The sequence below is a fragment of the Canis lupus genome, chromosome 12 (assembly GCF_048164855.1).
Source record: "Canis lupus baileyi chromosome 12, mCanLup2.hap1, whole genome shotgun sequence".
Taxonomy (NCBI): Eukaryota; Metazoa; Chordata; class Mammalia; order Carnivora; family Canidae; genus Canis; species Canis lupus.
Window position 1 is genome coordinate 37,894,026 of NC_132849.1, and position 16,077 is coordinate 37,910,102.

General features: G+C 34.8%; 1 long non-coding RNA gene across 1 annotated transcript in view; it reads right to left on the minus strand.

Annotated features, from left to right (window-relative positions):
• LOC140601523 (uncharacterized) overlaps positions 1-16,077 on the minus strand; it is a 602,967-nt gene that overhangs the window by 361,171 nt on the left and 225,719 nt on the right. The gene's annotated exons all lie outside the window — the stretch shown is intronic.

Consider the following 16,077-nt stretch of genomic DNA (forward strand, 5'->3'; position numbering starts at 1 on the left):
TCTCATAAAGGTTCAGATGCATAGCTTTTCTCAAAACATAAGCCTAAATAGCAAGGGAAAAAAGGAATAACAAAGCATACAAAAAAATGGCAGTGGCTAAGCCATGGGCATCAATTTCAATGGCACATGTCCTATCATATTTATGGATTTCCACTCTGGACCTCTCTGCCTTACTTACTACATTGCTTTCCTACCCTTGGAAAGCATTTTACCTATAGACTCAACCAAAGAGAACATAAACCCCAGGAAAAGAGTGAAATTGGGCTTAGAACATGTCCCTTTCCCCTGGTATAAAGGTAGATCACTGATTTAAAAATGCCCCTTCCCCATCAGGAGACACGGATCTACTTTTGCCAATTCTGACTCTTAAGATCATCATATACTGGGAAGTTCTGAACTACTAAGAAACAAAGCTTTAGTCTTCAAAGTTTCTTGCTGACTCTCAAAGTTTCTTGTTGCTCTCTACAGAAGTTCTCCTGACCTGCCTGCCTATTATACCTTTAATATGAAGCTCATAGCTAACTCCATAGATAAGGCAACTTTGTCAGGCTTGTCTTCATGCTTGGGATGATCTCAACCTGCATCACAAGAAGACAAACCAAGATGCCTCACTGCCCCAGTGCCCTTACATCAAAGGTGTGAAGAATTAGGTGCTTATAAAATTGAACTGTGAAGCAGAGAGAAAACCCAAATCCCTTAAGACTGACAACATGTAAAAACATATAGAGAGAATTCAGTGTAAAATTCAGAATAGAAGAGACAGCAATGGAGAACTGGGTGTCTTAGTCATCAGTTTGGACTGCTATAATAACAAATTAGTACAGACTGAGTGGCTTAAATATTCACTTCTCACAGTTCTGGAGAGTGGGAAGGCCAAGAGCAAGATGCAGCAGACCTAGTGTCTGATGAGAGCCTGCTTCTTGGTATGTAGATAGCTGTCTTCTGGTTCTATTTTCACATGGCAGAGGGCAGTGAGAGAACAAGAAAGCTCTCTTATAAGGTCATTAGTCCCATTCATGAGGGCTCTACCATCATTACCTAAATATCTCCCAAAGACCTCACTACTTAATATCATCACATCAGGGATTAGGATTTCAACATATGAATGGGGGAAAGGGGAAAACACAAATATTCAGCCCATAGCAATGAGTGATGGATCTGGTCATTGTATCTGGTAATGACAAATGCCCTGATCACAGACTTTAAGGACAGAGGTTACAGTAAATAAGATAATTATCTCCAACTGACCCATAATAGAGATATTGTTGTCCCAGGACAGGGCCTAAGCACTGAGGAATCACACGGATAACATCTAAGGTGATGCCAAGTCAGGCTTCATGGACACCATGTTCTTCTGAGCCATAGGGCTAAACATTTAAACCTGGCTCCCTATAAAAGTCTTAAGATTCATAGAAATAGGAGAAAATGATATTTTGATTGATTTTAATTCATCCATGGTATGGAGATATAAAACATTGTTTAAGGCAATGGAGAAAAAGAATTCTCTGCTTTTGAATAATCCAATTCTACTTTTATACTCTTTTGTTAACTGATAACATGATTTCTGATTTTAAATTTGCTATTCCATAAGTAAATTTTATTGGATTGTGTGATGGTTTTAATATATTTTAATAATTTTTTAAAGGCTAATCTATGAAAGAAAAGTCATGAGGCTCATTTGGTCACATTCCCAGGAATGAAACAGTCTTATCAAATAGAACTTAAGTATACCACCACCACTGCACCATCCCCAGCTTTTCCCAACTCACAAGTTACATTTCTACCTATATTTGTTAATTGTAGATATAGGTATACACTGCCATGTAATTTTGAGTATAATTAATTCTACCTTTTTATGAGTGAAATGTGTAAAACATTTTATGTTAAAACAGAGATTTTCCATACTTGTAGGATGAGTAAAATGTTAGTTGACATTAATCACTATGCCTGAATCCCTATTCCTCTTTCTCATCTTAGAAATAAAGATAATATAAAACTACTTGTAAGTAGTTGTAGATTCTTTGCTTAATCTTCTCTACCAGAAGAGAAGTAATTTGGGAAGTAATCTACTTCCCAAATTACTCTTTCCTTCCCTCTTCACACACAAACTTTTATCTCATAATTTTAAATTTATTTAGCAATAAGTTTAGTACATGCTAGGCATCAGCATGTACTAAAATAAAAAATAAAAACTAGGTATATAGGGCACCTGGGTGGCCCAGTGGTTGAGCATCTGCCTTTGGCTAAGGTCATGATCCCAGGGTCCTGGGATCAAGTCCTGCACTGGGCTCCCCACAGGGAGCCTGATTCTCCATCTGTCTATGTCTCTGACTCTCTCTGAATATGTCATGAATAAATAAATAAAATCTTTAAAAAAAAACAACCTAGGTATGTAAAGGTATGTAAAGAAAATAAAAACACCATATATTCCTCAAGAAATTCATAATCCAGTAAAAGAGATAGTTAAAATATCTTATGCAAGGATTTATTTATTTTTTCAATAATTAGTAACTGAATACCTTAAATATACCTCTCGTTGTGCTAAAGATGGGGTAAAAACACCATGGGGTAACACCAGGGTACTTATAATCTAGTTGGAGTGGGGGTTGATAGACAACAAATATATAGAAATAATGTATAATTAAAATTGAGTCAAGTTTTTTTAAATTAAATAGGATGCTCTAAAGACAATATAGTGAAAGACTTACTCAAAGATGGACATCAAAATATTTGAAGAAGGGACAGAAAAAAATCAAAAGAACATCAGGAGAGCCGAGGGGAAAGGGACTTTCAATGAAGAGAAGTCAATTCTGGCAAACAGCATTTTGTACAACTAGAGTCTTTTTTCACTTGTCTCTCTGGACTGGAGGTTGGGGAACGTCATGGAAGATTTCTCAGAGGAGGTTATTTTTTAGTGGAATTTTAATGCATGTAGGAGTCTTGCCAAGGTGCAAAGAGAAGATACATAAAAGCATGGAAATATGCACCATATGTAAGTAATGAAAGTCCTTTCCATTGAACTGAGGCATATGTTCTGTAGTGAAGAGAGGCAATATTTGAAATAATGAATAAGAGGCCTTGAATGCCATGGAGAGGAATTTTAACTTTATCTGGTAGACAATCAAGTAATTTCATTTTACATGGAAAAATATGTAACCAGATTTGTATTTTTAAAAGGTTACTCTGATTATGAAGGAGTAACAAAAGCGTGAGAATTTGGGCAGAAGAAAATAGGAGGACATTGTAACCATAACTTTGCAACAATGTGTAGAATGCCAAAAGTCGAAGTATCTGATCCACTAGAGTAATTCATATATAAATTTATGAAGTTCAAAATTGTAGTTGTGGCAGTTAAACCAGAAGGAAACAAAAACACAGTAGACTCAAAAATGGAATATGTCCAAGGACTTGATGGTAGATAATTCAGAAAGAGTTTTAAAAGAGTTAGAACAAAGATGGTTATAGGATTTATGATAGGACTCCATTTATCAGGGCCAGAAACCCGTTTTATTTAAGATGAATAAATTGAATGGCAATATCAAAGAAATATTTACATATTCAAAAATGAAGCTCAAGAAAGAAAATAAGTTTAGAGATTCCTATTTTTAGAACCACCCATTTAGCAAATTCAGTTGGAATCCTCAAAGTGCATGAAAGAAAGCAATATACAAGCCCTCCTAAGTAATAACTAAAGAGTCAGAAATACAAAAAATTAAATACCAGTTTATGGCTACAGCCTACATTTGAAGGCAAGAAAGACAAGACTACTGAGAAATTTACTGATACAACATACAAGGAAGAAGTAGTGTTCTACTAATGTGCCATGAAAAACATCTGGGTCATTTCAGAGTTGGTCAGTTGATTTCAGGATTTTAGAAAACTCCAGAGTCTATTATATTCCCCTGGAGAGTGTTGTTTTTTTGGGTTGCTTTTGTAGGTAGTCTACTTGGCTAAACTCAAACTGCAAACTCTGTCTCTTGATTAGCATCTCTAATCTTAGTTCAAATCTTTTGTCCTTAGCTAACATATTTGGAATATGCTCATTGCATGAATATTTCAGATGTCATCCAGAGATATGAACAGAGTTCACACACAGAACATGAAAATCCTCCTTTCTGGCTCTCCACTTTCTAGGATTCCTTTGTCATTTTTCAGCAGCAGTGACTTCCTTGTATTCTGTCTTCTAATTCTTCAGTTCAATCCCCTCAAATATCTCCAAAATTAGATGATTTCTAGGTTCCTCCTCACTTTTACAGTAACATGCTGAACACAGGTTAGTAAAAATGGCCTAATTTAAACACCATTCTTAGAATTTCTGATTAATACGAAACATAATGGGGCTATTACCTCCCTTAGCCATGACAGACTATTTTAATTCATGCTACTCAAGATTGTATTCACATTTAAGTACCCATTGGTTCCTTTTAAACTTCAGATCAGTTAAAATCATACTTTTCTTTGGATTTTTTTCTTCATAAAGCAGTTCCTAAATTAAGACTTGTCAGTTGAAAGAACATCAATGTAGACTTCCCCTACATTGTATAAATGCAATTCACTTAGGACATGACCTAAAACAATCTTCACATAATTTCAATGTTTTTGTCATAGATTTATTTACTCATTCATATGTATTCTTTCAGCAAATATTTATTTAAATCCTCTCTGGCACTTGAGAACCAGAGGTGAACATCAAGGAAAAAATTACTCTTCTTATGGAAGTTATATCTGGATTTGGGGTGCTAAATTATACATAGGTAAACAAGTGATAACATGAGATATGCATCTACAAAAAATACTAATTCAGAGGGATAAATATACCCTGATATGTGGCATTATCTACAATAGACAAATTATGGAAACAACTCAAGTGTCCATTGACTGAAGAATGGATAAAGATGTGGTATGCATATACAATGGAATATTAATCAACCATAAAAAAGAACAAGATCTTGCCATTTGCAACAAAATGGATGGAGCTAGAGAGTACTCTGCTAAGTGAAATAAGTCAGTCAGAGAAAGATAAATACCATATGATTTCACTTGTATGTGGAATTTAAGAAACAAAATAAATGAGCAAAGGGAACAATGAGAGGCAAAGCAAGGAACAGACTCTTAACTATAGAGAACACACTGATGGTTACCAGAGGGGAGGAGGTTGGAGGATAGATTAAATAGGTGATGAGGATTAAGAAGTACACTTGTTGTAATGAGCACTGGCTAATGTATGGAAGTGTTGAACCACTATATTGTACACCTAAAACTAATATTACACTGTATGTTAACTAATGAAGTTAAATAAAAATTTCAAAAAAATTATAACCATGTAAGGGGATAGATGTTAATTAAATTTACTGTGGTTATAATTTTGCTACAATTAGGTGTTGCACATCTAAAAAATAAATAAATTAGTTATATTTAAATTTAAAAAACAAACAGGATTATATGGTAATATAATAGTGATCAAGGATGTATCATTTGTATTGGGAGTCTGAAATGTTTTATTAACAAGGATCCTACTAAACCAATTGAAATCTAAGTGTTGTGTGTATCATCATTTTTTTCTTTCTCTCAACCATCTGCAAATAACTCTTAATCTTTTTCTAATTATTTCTTAGAAATGTTGAAAAGTTCAAGAGTAGAAAAAAGCCATGTCAATTTGGTAAATTCCTTCCCTCTGCCAGAATGTCCTATGAACCCCACTCTTTGGGTATTTTAAATCATGAAGGAATCAACCCACTTAATTTTTGTGTAATGGACAATGTTTCCTCATCTGGCCAGAATTATAACATCAGAGAATTTATTCAATAATATTGTCCACTTGTTGGAATATTTTCTCCATTTTTTAACCAAAGAAATTTCCAGTGGTTTGAATTGCATCTCATTTAATTTCCCTTATTTATTTTTTCTGTCTCCTCTTAATCCAAGTAACAACACACACACATATATATAAATAAATATATATATTATATATAAATATATATATAAATATATATTCTATATATATATAAATAAAAGTAGATAAAAAAAATTTCTAGGACTGGAGGCATGGCAAGTATTCACCCTCTTTTCATCCTCTAAGCTACCAAGTGTTAAAAATATCTCACACATAATAGGTAGGAAATAAATGTGAGTTAAATTATAAAATAAAATGATTAAATACGAAACAAGTGCCAAAATCAAATGGCCAGAGAAAAAGTAATTAATTTTTACAAATCAGGGAAATAAAATGATTTTAGCAAACTGTTACATCCTGTACAGTTGGAGTATTTTTCCATATAAGTAATGGACACAAGATTATCAATCCTTATAAATACAAGGTATAACATCAAATTCTTGGCGGTGAGACATCCATTATAAATCTCAATGATACAATTTATCTCATGATGCATATCATAGTTCTTTGGATAGTATCTAATAAGTATATATCTTTAAATACTTGCCTACTAAATGTTACCTATGAGAATGGAAATGATTCTCTATAGACCAGAACGATCCTCTCTCTAAATCCTTATTCACTCATTCCCAGAGATAGAAGAAGTCAAGTTAAAGAACAGAGCTTCCTAAGATGTTTCTTGATGTCATACATTTTACCAGTTTTATCACATCTTCACAATAAATAATATGCTATCTTACATCATCTTATCATTGGTTGTAGATATATACTAGTTGAGAAAAAAAACCTTTCCATTCTGATTTGAATTCATCTCTTTCCATTAAATGTTATTTGCCAATACAAGTGTAACATGCACACAGTTCACCCTAAAATAAAACAATATTCAGTAAGCATAATGAACAAAATTTATAATTACTTACCTCATTTCCAAGAAATGCACCATAGGTCTGGTTTTGATCCGATCAACAGCATATAAGAAAACCATTCCCCAGAGAGAACATGGCACACCAAAAGTAAGAATGTTTGGATTTACACGTTAGGTTAGTTATCTTTTTACGTCTTCTCTATGTCAAACTAAATAATCTCTATTCTTATGTCTTTTACTACCATAATATTTTAATCTTCTTAGTATGCCTCATGTCTAAATTTCTTAAATCTTTAGAATTATGGTGTCAAACTGGGCACAGAGCTTCAGTAACAGGTGTTTGCTAAGTGCTGGCTTTCCTTAGAGGATCATCATACTGTGCTTACATGCTGTTCTCAAGTCCACGAATCCCAAGTTTATATTCACTCATAAATGAAAGTAATGCAAGAATTTCTACTTCTTCTAGTAGGAATGAAAATATTTCACAATTTCTTTGCTTCCCTAACAGACTGAAATAAAATGTTTGCCTCAACAATATTCATAAGAAGCACTGTCATTTTAGAAAATGCCTATGCAAACATAAGCACTCCTAGGCCAAGCCCATATGCCTACAGCTTTGGACACTTTCACATTAATTCTAGGGTACTGTATTAAGACTAATCTTATATATTAATCATTTTGGCTCAGTCTTCACAATGGCTATAGGAGAAGAAGAAAACAACCCCCAATGAATCATTCAAATATATTCTGAGAAGCATATGCTTTACTCACTAAAATAAAAATATTATTTTGGTATATATAAAATACTTGGGGGAAGCACTGAGAACAAAATCAGTCATGTCTTAGCTAAAAAATAAAGTTTGTGGAGGATAAGAATATAAAGATAATATTAAATAAAATATATCTATTTGCCTATTATCTCTAAGCTGAGTCTAACAAAAAGGCAATGATCCAATTGAGAAAATAAACCTTTGTTTTAACAAGGCATGGCCATTGACTTATGAGTCATTAAATTTGACCCTCCATAATGCAGTGTAGGCAATCATTTAACAAAACCCCTTCCCCTTCTTCATAAGAATTTGACCTTTGGTTAGCTCTCTATTTTTGTTTCTCCAGGGACCAAATAAATATCACCTCTGTTACCAGCCAATATTGATTAGAGCAGAAATGATCTATGATTGGTAGACTTCATCTGGACTGGAAGGAACTACAAAGAAATTATCATTCCTGAGGGGGACAACCCATGAAGACACATGATATGGGCTACCCTGAGTATTGTGACTCTTATGTCCATACACAGCTCTCTAACTGCCATTGGGAGAGAATGTCTATAGAAATAATACAAGATATTTTGTTTTGTGTGGAATACAAAACTTCTAAGTAAGGAAGGCTCTGGAACCTAGCCAATGTGAATCTCATCTCCTTGTATGTGAGCTATCACCTGGGAGAAAATAACTACTGGTTGGTTCCATGAATACTTCCTTTAGAAAAGAAATATGTAACTCTGCTCTGTTAGCAAGATATGATTCTTTTCCTACATCATTTTTATTAGATTGGTGCCAAATATTGCCCACAAACACAAACTGCTCCCACTTCAATACCTTTGGTACATGCCATGAAAGTGGCATTCAACTTTCAAGGGGATTTATGTAAATCTAATGGGAGTCAGAATCCAAGATTATAGGAAGCCTTATGAATTGCCAAGTGATTAGCAACCAAAAGGATAATCACTAGAAGAGTCATTTCCTTCTTATAGTTGCACCCTATTCTCCATCTATCCCTTTGCATGAAGCAGTTTCCAAGGGGTCTAAAAAAATACCATAGTGCAGTGACTTGCCCCACCACCATCACTACCAACACCAATACTTTATAGATGAGGTGAGCCAGAGAAGAGACTAGCCAGTGTGGTTTGGGCCATGAAACAGTTTAGGAAAAAAGGAGATGAAACTACTCTGCATCTTCAATAAATGTTGGCCTATACTTAGCATTTAACAACAACAACAACAAAAAAAAAAAATCACAAGAAAATTGTACAAATGCTAAGTAATCCAAATATTACCTTAAGTATTCATGGATAGCCAAGGTATAAAGTTAAAGTTCTGAGAACTTAAATAGAGACCTATGTGTTTCTGCCATTAATGCCTAATCCATGAATTCCCTTCTAATATAAACATAACAGGGAAATCAAAACTATATATATACATATATATATATATACAGAAATGGGGTCCTTTCAAAAACTCTCTAAAGAGGAAGGAAAATATAGAGCTTACAATTTAAAACAAATCCTCTTTATGTTTACCCAGATCAGTTTGTTCCCGGAAGGTATGGATCCCACTTCCACTACATTTAAGTCTGGGCTGATATCTATGAAATTCAGTGGGTTTTGGTCTAAATGGTCTTAGGATCCCTCCCAGTATCTCAAAGTCCATGGTGTTTTAACTCATTTGAATTGTTGCCCACAAATAGAACCTTGAAAAATAAAGAACCCCTTAGTAAATTCATCCTCCTCCTTAGAAAAACAAATCAGAGATCATGTCATAGTTTAGTCATTGTTTTTCTTTTTATCTTTAAAATGCCTTTTGTATTGTAGCTGTGTCTTCTCCAAGCTCATTTTTCCTGATCATTGATTTTTTTTAAAGAAGTTGCTGAAATCTCTTATCCCACAACTTAATTATGCTTCTGTAAGCAATATAAGTAGGTTAGAAATTCCCTTTCCCTCCATTTAACTTAATCAAAAGTTACTTCTTCAATAAAGATCCCCAGTGCTATGGCGAGCAGCTTTATGAATCAGAGAAGAGTTGAGAAGAATCCAAGCACTTCTTGGATACAATCAGCAAGGGGCATTATCAATAAGTGTCAGGCTAATAGAATTGCTTTAAATCTTGGATAAATTAAGGTAAAGCCACATAATTTCAGTTACTACAAATGATTCCCTACTGGGATGAAATTTTTGTAGACAAGATCCGAGATCAATGACAACCAGCTACTTTAAATACAATTGCATTCCTTTCTCCTTTCTCATTAACTGTTCCTATAAATGCCTTCTCAGCAGTGAGATAAATTAGTTTCTACGAGACACTAATTCCACATGGAAGTGTTTATTTAAAATATAATTCCTTTTATTTATAATTTTTTAAACCCAGAAGAATGTTATATTCCTGAAAGGAACTATTACTTAATCTACTATGCTTAGAAGCAACTAACCAGCCTAATCAGGAAAAAAAATAACCCCAAAATTTTTGGATTAAGATTACGTATTAGCATACAGCCACCAAGAAGAAAATGTCATTTTAACATTCAAGATAATATATAATTATCACACATTAGCATAAGGACTAAATTGTATATTGCAGTTATCTGCATATGATAGGATATTTGTATCAATGCGAGTTTGATGAGAAGGGGAAAGAAGAATGGGAATTTTGCCTGAAAAATATTAACAATGATGAAAATATAATTTGTATTTTAAAAAAAAGAAACTTCAAAGTGAAACTGAATATGTTAAATAGAGAAACATAGCTCAAGGAATGAATTTGAATTACCTTTACATGAATGTTTGGTATCTAGCATATTCTAATAGGCTCCATAATTGGGATTGATGAAGAATGCTTTGCCTTATGAACAAGGTAGTTCGTTTGAGTTTATTATTCATTCTTGCTGCCCTAATATGAATTATCAAGTATAGTAGAAAGAGTATAGGCTTTGGGGCCAGATAAAAATTAGTTTAAGTCAAGTCATCAGCATTTGCTATGCATCAGAACATGAGCAATTCCTTAATTTCTCTGAGCTTTTGTCTTCTTTTAAATTTAAGACTAAATCTCACCCAAAAAGTGTCAAGGCAGGATTAAATGTGATAGTATATTCGAATATCTATGAAGGGGCCAGTGTTAAATGCAAGGATAGCCACAACTGGATAGAAATCAACTAGAATAGAAATCAAATGTCTCACAGTTCTGGAGGCCAAAAGTCCAAAATTAAGGTATCCGCAGGGCTGCATCTGTCATCTCTGCTCCCATTAGAGGCTCTTGGCCTTCCAACTTCTTTCTGGTGGCTTTAGGTATTCCTTGGCTTGTGGTTGCAACACTTTAATTTTCTGCCTTCTTGAAAACATGACCTTATACTCTATATCTTCTCTTCTTGTCTCTTCTGAGGACATTTGTGAATGGATTTAGGGCCCACCTGAATAATCCAGGATGATCTCATCTCAATATCTATAATTTTATTTTATCTACTGCAGCCTTGGTTCAAACTAAAGTCACATTCACAAGTCCTGGAACATGGACATATCCTTTAGTGGGCTACCCTTTAACCCACTATGAGACCTAAACGTAAAAATGCTCAATAGACGTCAGATTTTTCTAAAAATATATATAATGCATAGATTTACAGAACATTTGAGCAAGAAAGGAAAGGGTGAGCAAGACACTGATATTAAAATTAGTCCTCAGGTGATGAAAATCACCATTTTTCTAAGATTAAAATATTTACATAATTTGTAAATTTTTCTTATATCCACCCATCCAAGCTCACTATTTTCCAGAATAGTCCTAGAGAGGAGCCATGCCCTCCCATTTACTATTACATCTCAAAGCACTAGCCCAATGCCTGGCAGTTAGTGGTAGCTCAATAAATATTAATTAAATACATAAATAAATGAAAAGAAATAAATGCCTCTCAACTAGCTGGGGTAGATCCAGACTTATAAACTAGTTATTCTGATCGCTGTTACTATCATCACTATCATCGAGAGACTGTTTTGTTGGTGCTACATTGTTTTTATTACAAACAAATTGAACTACACATTAGCACTGTAAGGAAGTACCCAGAGGGATTCATTCTGTGATTTTACTTAGAATTAGTATGTGGCTAATCAGTGATTCAGGAAGCCTGATCACTGACAAAGCCTTATGGTTTTGATTAGTTAAATAATAAATCAAAAGAATTCTTGCAAGATAATAGTAGGGTTCAAAATACACCATGAGCCATTAGAGGCAGGATTATTGCAGAAAGAAGACTACATGGTAGGATTTGAAAAGTATCCTACCAAAATGTATTATCTGCCTTCCAGAAGTCTCATTGGAACTTAGTTCTTTAGATTAAGAAGACATTGCATCTTTTAAAAAATTTCTGTTAAAGTGCAAAGACTCCTTGGGAGTATTTTAAGTTATTTATTAGGGTATACAAATATATGAACACATACTATGTGTGGCATTGGACAAGATATTGTGAACTCTATGGTGATAAACAGGACATGGACTTGTACTCAGGAAGTCTGTGGCCCAGTGGAAGAGACAAGATCTATACAACTAAATCTAATTCAAGGCATAAAGCATTATAATTTCAACTAAAATATCTACTATTAGAGGAACATGGGATAGGAAGCTATTAATTCTGATTGAAAAAAAATGTGGTAGAATTTGAACTGAATTTCAAAAAATAGGTTGGGTATTGATAAGGAAAAATGGAGGAAAGGCCGTTAAGGCTGAGTAAAGTAGGAGGAAGAGAATGTTACAACTCCTGAGCAAAAAGGGGACAGGGAAAAGTTGAACAGAGGAACAGGAAGGAAAGCGCCCACAGTTTTCTAGGCATCCTTCTCTCAAGGATTTACCCTACTTTCAGCAATGCCTAGAACTTCAGAGAAGTTCCAGAGGGTTCAGTGAGCATCACAATGCTGGATTGGAGAGTGGAGGTCTCTGCAGGATAATCAGAGCTAGAATGTGTCGAAGACAGTGCTTGGGGAAGATTAAGTCAAAGCTGAATATTGTGATTGGGAAGGCAATCCTCTAAACTCATTTCCATTGCTTCCTAGATTTATAAATTGATCTTAGAAGCCACCCACAATATAGGGCCTGGCAGATACACTCTCTACTGAGTGGCTTCTCCTTGGCCAGACAGCTCAAAACCCCACCCGGCCTTTTCTTTCTGTTCTCATGACTGCCTCATCTCTTGAAAGATGCTCCTCCAAGCCATTCTCCAGATCCAGCAATGTCCCCCTGCCTACCCCACCATTTTTTCTTTCTCATTTCTTGCTCCTCTTCATGCCAGCCTCAATACATTTCTTCCTTATTTTCCTTAATACTCTTGGGCTGAGTTGATTTATCTGCAGCTGGTTCTAGAGGTAGGAAGACAGTGCTATTAAAAGTCTTTAAAAAAAGACCAAGTTAGTCCTCCCAAATATTTACATAGGAAAAACGGTGTATTTAACGGACTTGGTGAGGAAAAAACTTATGTTTGCTTAACTGAGGAAATTGCTTCTTCAGTGCAATTCATTTCCATGGCCTAATAAAGGATTAACAGCACACCTACTGTGGAAGTATCTTTTAAAAGCTCCAACCTATGCCTGTAAACTCTAAATTGCTGTTTTCAAGAGTCTACTTCCTGCTGAGCTACTTTTGTTCTTTTCATGAAGCTTCCCTGATCTATTATGAATGCTGCATTCTTCCAATTTTCCTGTGCATACAGTCATTTCCAAGGATGACTTCATACATTTTATACAGAGCTTTTAAAACCATTTGTGAAGGAAAAGTGAATGTTTAACAGTAAAATGCATTTCTGAAGGTCTCTGATAATGGGAATGATCTCTTGATTAGACATTTCCTTTCTATTAGGGATATTTTTTTTAAGCCTATCTTTTCCCATTGTTGCTGTTCAAGTTCAAAGATGGAAATTAGTGATTTCCTGAAGATTCATGTTAATTTAGATAATTTAGAGCTAGACACATTTTGGGTCATGGTCATTTGGGACATTTTTTGAGCAATGTAGGACATTGGTGTAACAATGAGTTTATTTTTTCCAGTTCATAAAAACTTGAAAGTTATGTATGAAAGAATGCCATTTTCCTACCCTATTGAAACCTTATGTTTTCTTTTACTTTGGAAGAGTTTTAGGGAATCAAAAAAGCTCCTTCATCTTCACTTTTAGAGTCTCTTCTCCCTAACAATTTTCTTTCATTAATAACATTAGAATAATCTTTACTCCAGGGCACCTGGGTGGTTCAGTCCATTAAGTGTTTGCCGTCAGCTCAGGTCATGATGCCAGAGTCCTGGAATTGAGCCCTGTGTTGGGCTCCCTGCTCAATGAGGAGCCTGTTTTCCCTCTCCCTCTGCCTCTGCCTCTCCCTCTGCTTGTGCTCTCTCTCTCTCTATGTCAAATAAATAAAATCTTTCTAAAAAAATGATTTTTACTATTTTTGTTCAAAAATATAGAATAGCTTTTTTTTAAGATTTTATTTATTTGCTCATGAGAGACACACAGAGAGAGATAGAGAGAAGCAGAGACACAGGCAGAGGGAGAAGCAGGCTCCATGCAAGGAGCCCAACATGGGACTTGACCCTGGGATTTCAGAATCACGCCCTGGGCCGAAGGTAGGCACTAAACCGCTGGGCCACCCAGGCATCCCATTTTTTTTCTTTTAGTATAGTTGACACATGTTACATTAGTCTCAGGTGGACAACTGAGTGATTAAACTCTGCATGTTATGCTATCCTTACCACAAGGGTAGCTACAATACCATTGACTATATCCCTATGCTACGCCTTTTATCTCTGTGACTTATTCATTCCATAACTAAAAACTTGGACCTCCCACTCCCCTTCACCCATTTTGTCCATCTCCTGCCCCCTCCTCTCCAGCAACCATTACTTTATTCTCTGTATTTATGGAGGAATAGCTTTTTATTTTATTTTGTTTTGTTTCAAAGGTAGTAGCTAGTAGCTACTAGAACTGCCCCTGCCATTATAGTTTATATTACAATTTATTGTAATGTTCTTTGTTAAAGGGGGAAGGAAAAGTTAAGCTTTTCCTGGAAAGGAGAATTGAAACAACAATGCCTGCTTACATGAAGTTTGTAAAAGATGATATAGAAAAGATCATTTTTCTTTTCTTTATATCTCAATCTGAATTTCATTCTTAAAAATAAAATCCCCAAATGATTAGCAAATGGAAACTTTCTTTCCAGCTATAAGACTTGAGCTAAGCTTATCCAAATTAATGCCCTTCTAAGGTAATTTTAAAAGTAGTAGCCACCTCACTGATCTTTTGTGATCTGTATCACTTCACAAATCCAGTCACCTGCTCCAATGATGAATCTATAATCCTGGCTAGAATCAGCCAAAGGTAATTCAGAAATCTATATGGAATAGCCATTTTTGCCTCTGTGTGAGATAACAATTGAGGCCTCTGAATTTTTATTTCTCCTAAATTAAAAAAGTAAAGATGAAAGCACTACAAGATAATAACAAAGGCAATGAAGCAGTCAGGTAATGGCCCGGGCCAAATTTAGGGTAAACATTTATTCATTGCTACTCCCACAGAAAATGTGCCTGGTGCCTGAACTCCCTGAGCCATGTGGGTCTGGCCATCTGAACAAACCTCTTCAGTCATAAGGTCAGTACTTAACCTGATTACACCTTTAGGTTAATTTCTTTTTAATATGGTTATAGGACAGGCTTTTGGAAAAATAAGGCCATTTGTTGGCCACTGAGTACAGAAGATGTGCATTGGCACAGTTAGGAGACAACACACGGGTGTTCTGAGACTGGTTTTGCCACATATTAAGTCTGTGACCTTGGGAAAGACAATTTAAAAAGTCACATGCTAGAGTTAATTTGTGCCATTCTATGCATTGCTAAAGATCCCAACTACTGAATGCATGTAAGTTATGTAACTATTCAGTATACCCAAAATAATAATGTTCATAGTCATTGTCAGCATTAAACAGAGAAGAATAGATGAAAAGATGATTGGTAAAATACTCAGGAGCATATATGATTTGGTATGGTCCTCATTTTGACCATTAACAATAAGCATTTTACATGAAAATCCATTTTTATCCACCTCAGTAATGTAAATAGTATGGTCCTAAAAAGTAAAATACACATTTTAGGACCATACCATTAGGAATTTCTGAAAGAAAATCATTCTCTACCACATCACAAATGCCTTCCTACTACTCAAGCTATTATATTAAAATGAACATGTGTGGAATAGACGTACATGTGCCAGGCCCTGAGTAGAGTAGAAAGAATATATTTCCGACACTTATGACTTTGAGCTTGGCCATGTTTTCTGCTTTGGAAATAACATGCTATACCACTTAATAGTCCCTCCACCTGTACATGAGATTACTTGTTCCTCCATGCCTTACCAACTTGACTTAACATATTCATTAATTTTAACAAATCTGGTAAACAGAAAATCATGTTACTTTAACTTGCTTTGATTTTCATATACATATTGAACATTTGTATTTATGCTTTGATAAATACCTTTTTCATATCATCTCCCCTACATTTTATCAGATGCAACCTTTTTGTTT